Consider the following 8,206-nt stretch of genomic DNA (forward strand, 5'->3'; position numbering starts at 1 on the left):
CTTCGGCACGGCCGATGCACCATGCTTGCATCCATGTTGGTATCAGCTGCGATTTGACGTTCGGACCAACCTCCCCTTCTCAGTCCGATCACCTTACCCCTCGCAAAATCGTCTATCTCCTTGAAGTGCCTTCGTTGATGGCGGCCTGGCATTCTCTCGTGTTACATGTTTCCTCCAAGACAAAAACAAAATTTCTTCGATAATACTGCAGTCAGAAATAACCACACGAATATTGCCCATTCTGCAAGTTCCTGCCCTTCACGTGCATCAGAGAGCTGCGCATCTCACATCATTTACATAACTCAGTGATATACGTCTAACCTAAAATTTACATAAATTTCTGAACATTCCTTCTTGCTGTTGCATTTTCAATGTCAAGCAGTATAATATATTTTTAAAACCTCGGCCGGGCCTTTCCAATTTGTGTAGTTTTATATTTTCCTTAGCTTTTTCTGCTTAGTTTGACTGTCAGTGATTGCACCATGGGAGCCCATATAGGGTAAGTGGGGGCTCAAGCCCCCACTTACCCCCCTTGAAATTAGAGCTTCCTTCTGTTTTTAGTACTTTTTCTTTTGAAAAAATATATAAAAGAATTCTGATCCAGCCATTAATGAATAACTTATTAAAAATGTCAAATTTTAATAACTCTAATCTGAAATCAGTTTTCATGGGAAAAATATCTTGCTAAACCATGGGGGAAATATTGCCACTCTCAAAATTTTTCATATGGGCGTCCATGATATGCACAGCTTAATAAGTATTTTAACAGTCAAGAGTCAATAGAAATTCATGACATCATGGTGCTTGACACTCTCTTCAGCCGTTTTTATCACCTCACTAAAACTTAACTGTAGCCCCTCAGAAGAATCAACACGAGCCCATTAGAAAAAAATAATGAACATATTTTTTTAAAAAATGCGATAGAGTGAAGCCTAGAACTTGAAGCAGTAAGGTATGACTATTTCTTTAGTTTATAGCAGTGGTACCCAGCCTACGGCCACAGAAGTTGATACATGTGGCCTGTTGTTTAGATTAAAAGCAACAATATGAAAGCAAATTCATGACAATATAAAGTTTGGAGTTAAATATTCAGAAATTGATTCCTGAAAAACAGTGCAATAAATAAAAGGAGCATAGAGCATCTCCCACTATGAGTTTTTTAATTTCCATATAATTTCCTATATTATTTTTTATGTTAATAGGAAAAATTTTAAATACTCAAAATTTTCATATGTGTTTTTATGAGAGAACGGAAAGCATTTTAAAAGGAGGTGCAGCCTTTGGGTACGAAACGGTTGGGCACCACTGGTTTATTGTAATTATTAGGTTCTGCTTGCATGGGAAAAATACAACTAACAACAGCCTTAAAAAAAAGTATATAAAAAATATTGGAAAAAGTTAATACTGAAATAATATCAAATTAAGGCATTGATAAACATATAACATTTTAAACTTACCTGATAGACGTTGTCTTAGGTGTTCAACTTCTTTTAGGGCATCTTATGCTATGCAGCATGATCAGTCTCTTGAGCCATTCAACACATAGAAAAAGCAAATTGAAATGAATTAATTTGTGATTAAAAAACTATTAGATATTTCACAAGGCAAAATAATTAATTTTGATATTGATACTAAGACTAAAAAATAGTTTAAAATAGTTTAACCTGGTTACATTAAGAGCAAGTTAGTTCCTTAACACCAGGTGTTCTTCATAACTTGAGTTATTCAAATTTTTTTAAGCAAAAATGATTTTAACAAGAGATAATTTAAGGAAAGTCTAAATATTCTTTTAAGTTACAAATTAAAAAAAAAATAATATAAACAAAAAAAAAATTAAAATTAATTTGAATTTTGATATCTTGAATTCAAATTATGTTTTTCGCAATCACGAGTGTGTGTATGTATTCGTGTATGGGGGGGATATGTGTTTGTGTGTAGGGGTATGTGTATGTGTGTGTAGGCATGTGTGTGTGTGGGGGGGGGGTGTATGTATGTATGCGTGTGTGTAGGTATCTGTATGCATGCGTGTGTGTATGAGTTTGTGTATGTGTGTGTATGGTGGTGTTTGTGTATGTTGGTGCGTGTATGTATGTGTGTGTAGGATATGGACGCAACCTGGAGACGGTTTTCGCTAGAGGAGCAGCATCGTGAGGCCGGCCGCCGCGACGTGTGGTGCTGCCAGAGGGTGGCGCCGCGCCGGTGGGAAAAATGATAGCACGCCAAAAACAGTCAAATAAAAGCAATAAGCAATCGTGATTGCTCAAAAAAACAAGTATAACTTGGAAAATTTTTAATTACAGGAACAGTAGGAGAAAACTATCTGAAAATTTCAACATTTTTTAAGCTACCATTCAGCATCTAATTATTAGAAATTATCAATTATTTTCATGAAAATATGGATGGCACTTCAAGCAATATGTTTCTGAAAAGAAACATTTAAAAAAAATATCATGAAAAAATAAAAAAGCTTACAATATTGCAATGTATGTTAAAAATATAACCGAGTTTTAAATATTTAGTAAATCAACCACAATTCAAGTTCTCTTAAAATCCAAGCTTGCATTTAAATAGAATTTACAGGCAGTAATTAATTAGCCCCTAATGATGCAACACAAAATTTATTTGAAGTTGAAAATAATGACAGAACCTTGAAATATTAATAAAAAATAACAAGTTTAATGCAGATCATAATATTCAGAAAGAAACCATATAGTAGATAAACATGTATCTTACCGATAGATTTGTTTTACATAATTAAAAGATATACTACTTACATAATCTGAGAAAATTTAAATGAAATATATACTACATAACATTCAAGGAAATTCAAACATAACTCTAAAAATAAACTTGAGTAAAAAAAAATTGCTCACACATAGGAATTTTTAAGACCCCCCCCCCCCCCCCCCCGCTATTGCATTTAATTAAATATTCGTAATATGATAGAAATACAATGCCTGATACAAATATTTTGATACGTTAACAATGTGCATGTCACATGACATGCACATTATGGTACTTAAATGTAATACTCTAGTTAAAAAGATTACGAGCGAATATAGTGGAACAGTATAATTTCTGATTGGTAAAAGTATTAAACCAATTAATAATTTTCCCTCAGAATTAAAATCTCTTTTGATTCTTTTCATACCATCCAAGACATAATAAATAAAACAATCTTTCAGTGTACACAGAAAAATCAGGTTGAAATGAAATTCAGTAGCGCATGTGTTATGAGAGACTTAAGTTTTTTTTTTTTTTTAATCATTGCGAAAATTATGAAAATTTAACTAATTTTCTTTCTTTTAGTAAAAGTTAAACTTTAGCAATATTAATAAATAAAATAAAAGTAATTAAACTTACCTACATCCTAAATGAGGTAATTCAAGCGGCACAGCCGGCCACGTGCTGCAAGAACTCATTTCACTCTCGAGCGTAAACAAAGCATCACGGTGGCAGTTAACTGCAGACAATCAGAGAGAGGGAAAAAGATAATGGTGAAATGCCTCCAGTTTTTTTTTTTCAATTGCCTCGTGTTACTTTCTTTTCTAGATTCATTCGAATGCTTCATTTTTCAAATACAAATCAAATTCGATTCATTTTTCCCCTTGTTAGGTAAGGTGATCGTATTTCTGAACGCCAGTTTTCAGATGTGTCCTAAAATCCAGGAACGATATGGGGATTCTTATAAATATTTTTGGGGACTCAATTGGGACAATTTCTGGTTTCCCTTTAACGATTTTGATTTTATTACTTTTTACTGTTGTAAAGTCAAACTACATTATTTTTCTTAAACATTTTCGTTTTTTTAAAATGATTCGTAATAAAAATAAGCGATCATTTCTTATACCTTTGCAGTTACAATTTTTTATTGGTTTTCAGGGATGCCCACCTAGGGGAGGTAAGGCGCAGACTGCACCATTCAAATTTTTAGAGGGGGTGTTTTGAGGGGTATTTTTCTCATTTTGGGGGCCTCTGCTTTCGGAGGGGGTCTCCACGATATAGAGGGAGGTGCACCTGTGCCCTTAGGGGGTCGTTGGGCACCCCTGTTGGTTTTTGACTAAATTCTAAAATGACTAAGAACAATATTTAGTAATCTTTATAACAGTTCTGAAATATGTCATACAGTTTATAATAACACAGTGAAACCCGAATTTTACGTTTCTTAAGAGACTGGGTTAAAAAAAACGCAAAATACGGGAAATACATGGCCCGATAATGGGACCCGATTTTAATGCGAGGAAAACGTGGATCCAGAGAACATAAAATCGGAGTTTCACTGTATACATATGATATGAGCAAGGATTGCTTATGTACTAATTTTTGGACATTGACAAAAATTTGACACAAAAGGAATTTCTTCAACAAATATGTTTTCATTCCCCCCCCCCTTTTTTTTCTTTCGACATGTTATTAAAAAATAGTAAGTAATTATAGATCCAAAGAGTCCTTATAGCTTAGCTATGCATATATAACCCAGTCTTGTGGCAGGTGTGCCCACCTAGGGGGGAAGGGAGGGGGTCATGGCGCAGACTTCGCCATTAAAATTGGGAGGGGGTGTTTTGAGGGGTATTTTTTTTTCTTTTTTAAGGGGGGTCATCGTGATTTTTAAAGGGTGCGCCTTTACTCGAAGGGGGGGGGGGGCACCATTATTGGCTATGGATTTGTATTGCTAATCGACCACATGTTCTCGAATTTTAGGGACAACCTGTATAGAGGTTTTTGACCTCATATTCTCAAAAATAGTCTCAGTACTTTGGCATATTAAAAGTCCCCTAATTTTAAAATACTACCGAATTTATAATTAGAAGCGCTTTTTTTTTTCTTGACCACACACACACACCTACACACATATACACACACTCATGCCTGCGCACAGACACAAACACACACTCCTACGCACACACATATACATACACACTCATGCCTGCACACAAACACATATGCCTACATACACACACACACGAACACCTGCACACACGCGCGTACACACACAGCACTGCATACACAACACGCACACACATGCATACATACACACACGCACCCACACACATGCGCCTACCCAAACACACACGCGCATTCATACACACACACTCGTGATTGCGAAAAACATAATTTGAATTCAAGATGCCAAAAATTCAAATTAATATATATATATATATATATATATATATATATATATATATATATATATATATATATATATTTGGGAGGATTTCATTTAAGTCTACAAGAATTATCTTTTATGCAACTATTGTAAACTGATGACTGTTCTGTGCACTGCACCTTCAAGAAGAAAATATGTATTTAAAATGTATGAAATTAGTATAATGCAGCGCATTTGTATCTCGCCTATTTTTCTTTATGAATTAGCTTATGATTTGAAAAAAAAAACAGAGCCAAAGCTCCGAGTCAACTTGCTCGTTATCTCCGGGTGTTCTTAATAACTTGAGTAATTATAAGTTCAAAATTTATTCAATAAAAATGATTTTAGTAAGAGATAATTTTAAGAAAGCCTGATTATATTACACATGCTTGTTCCGCGCCAATTAAGCCCAATAGTCCCGTTTTTCTTACTTTCAAGTCCCTAAATGACCGTTGTTTTCAAAATCTGGTCATTCTCTTTAAATTTTCAGTTTTATCGATTCCTCCCCCCCCCCCCCCAACATAAATTATAAATGTGTTTTTCACGGAAAAAAATCTTGAAAAAAAATAATATTGTAGCTGAATTTTCAGATTTCTCAGTAAGAATTCAAGTCTCTTTTCTCCCTAAGGGCAAATTTAAAATCTGTTGGGAATAATTTATCACACTACTTGTATTTTTAAAAATCTCCACCTTTTCCAGCTTTCTTCTCGGGGTTTCCTGGCCGCCATTGAAGTTCGCACGTGCAAAGTACAGAATAACAGAAGCCAGAAAAAGTGTAATAAGTGTCAAAACGATGAAAAAAATGCAATTTGCTGATCGAATGCACAATTAATCGCTTATTGCTTCGTTTTTTAAGTCCTGTGGTCGGATAGTCGATATTGGATTAAATTTGGGATCTTTAGCAACTTTTATTTCAAATTCCAACTAACTTAAGCCTACAAAACTGCAATATTGAAACTTTGATCATTGTACATAATTGAAAAACCAACTAAAGCTATATATCAGCAAAACAATATTAATTTAAAGTAAAGCTCAGAAGCAATTTTGGATCCCCATTGAATGGAATTAAGCGCATCAGATATGAGTGTTGAACAGCGAAATTCACCGATGAGCAAACGCCACCTTTCGCGCTAACTTAAAAAAGAAATACTGAAAGTGTGCGTGATTTAAAACATTGTACGCCATAAATTTTATTTTTACGATCAAAATTAGAACGAAATTCCCAAAAGAACTTTCAGAAACCTTCTATGTTAAACGCCATTTATTATTTTAAGTTACTACATACTGTCGAGCAAGACTGGAGTACACCGTAACGTTTCAGCCTAGTAATCCTGTGGGTGTAGGTTCAAACCCCGAGTAGGTGTGCGCGATTTTTTAAGAGCTTACAAAATCTCGCGTACGGAGATGAAGAATTTGAAAAAAAAAAATGAAAGCTTCGTAGTGTTTTCTTTCTTTTTTTTTTTTTTTTTCTAAATTATTTATCTTGCGGGAAAAAAATGAAAATCCAAAAAAAATTTTTTTTTTTGGAAATAATCAGGAAATATGTTCAAAACAATAAAAAAAATTTCACATCAGTGATAGATTTAAAAATAATGATAGTAAATTCAAATGTATAATTTGGTTTAAAATTATGACACAAGCCTGACATTTTTGCCCTGAAGTCTGTCCATTGTTTACAATTTCGCTAAAGAAAGTTGAGGGTTCATCCGTTCTGTTTGCAAGTATTATAATTAGAACAGCAATTTAAATTTTTACATTTCGTTCTCAAAGAGATATAAAATGCATTTGATTGAAGAATTTTAGAAGAAACAAAGTTGGAAGAATTTTTTTTTAACCTTGAAAAAATTGCTTTTTTTTTTGTAAAAAATGAAAAAGAATTCAGTGAATGATTTAAAAATGGTAAATTCAAATGTTTAAGCTTAAAGCAGAAAACTCTTTTTAAAACCCTGAAATGTAACACTTTGAAGGAAAAAAAAAGTTAGGGAAATTTGGGGGTTCTGTTCGTTTTTATAATAATTTCTAACTACAATTTGAATTTGTGATGTATAAAGGTAAAAAAGCGCGAATAAAATTACATTTTACTTTTTTAAAAATTAATTACCAAAAATAAAAAGAAAAACTGCCATAAATAACCATTACTTGAAAAAAAAAAAGCATTAGAGGAATATTATTGTATAATAATATCAAGTTTAATGTAATAAATTTATAACAAAATCCAGTTCAAATTTTGATGTTTTAAATTTTAGAGAAAAAAATAACGTTTTTGGCAATATTTTGTTTTACTATCGCCAAAATGCAGGATTTTTGAGTATCATAAACCGATTTAAAAGTGTTATGTCCATTTTATTACCTTTCCACATAAAAATTTGCATTTTTACATTTCCACATTTTTTACTGTAAAAATTTTCATTTTTTCTTTCGATTAATATGTTTTGAGAAGTGAAATACTTATATGACTTCATTTTTTGACAACAAAGAAGTAAAATTAAAACTAATATGTAAATGTAAAAGTACTGACTTTTCCCCTTTGAATAAAGTATATTAGAAGTCAACAAATTTCTGAGATCATTAATACTTTTTATATACGCAGCATATAACATTTACTTTCACTCAAAATGCGAAAAATAAGAATTTTCGAAGTTTGACAAGAAAGTCCTACGAACGACTGATTTTTCTCATACGCAGGACATCCGAAGGCAAAGACCGCAGGATGTCAAAAAAGAAAATCCTTCGTACGTCCTGAAAGGACTAAAGTTAATCCCTGGAACTACCTTGTGTGATACTCCCGAGGATGTCCTCATGTCATCGAATTTCCCACCGCGCTTTAACCTATATTTGAAAAAGTATCATGGATAAACAAGCGTGTTTTGTATTTATTTGATTTTTTAAAATGAGTTCTTTCACTAATTTGAGCTTCCTATTTCATAATTAATTGTGATTTAAAAAAACTGTACCTTTTCAAAAAACTTTTTTCCCTCAAAAAAAAAAAATAAATAAATAATAATAATAATAAATAAATAAATAAATAATAAAATATATAAAAATAATAAACTAAAAAAA

This window comes from Uloborus diversus, chromosome 6 (assembly GCF_026930045.1).
Source record: "Uloborus diversus isolate 005 chromosome 6, Udiv.v.3.1, whole genome shotgun sequence".
Classification (NCBI taxonomy): domain Eukaryota; kingdom Metazoa; phylum Arthropoda; class Arachnida; order Araneae; family Uloboridae; genus Uloborus; species Uloborus diversus.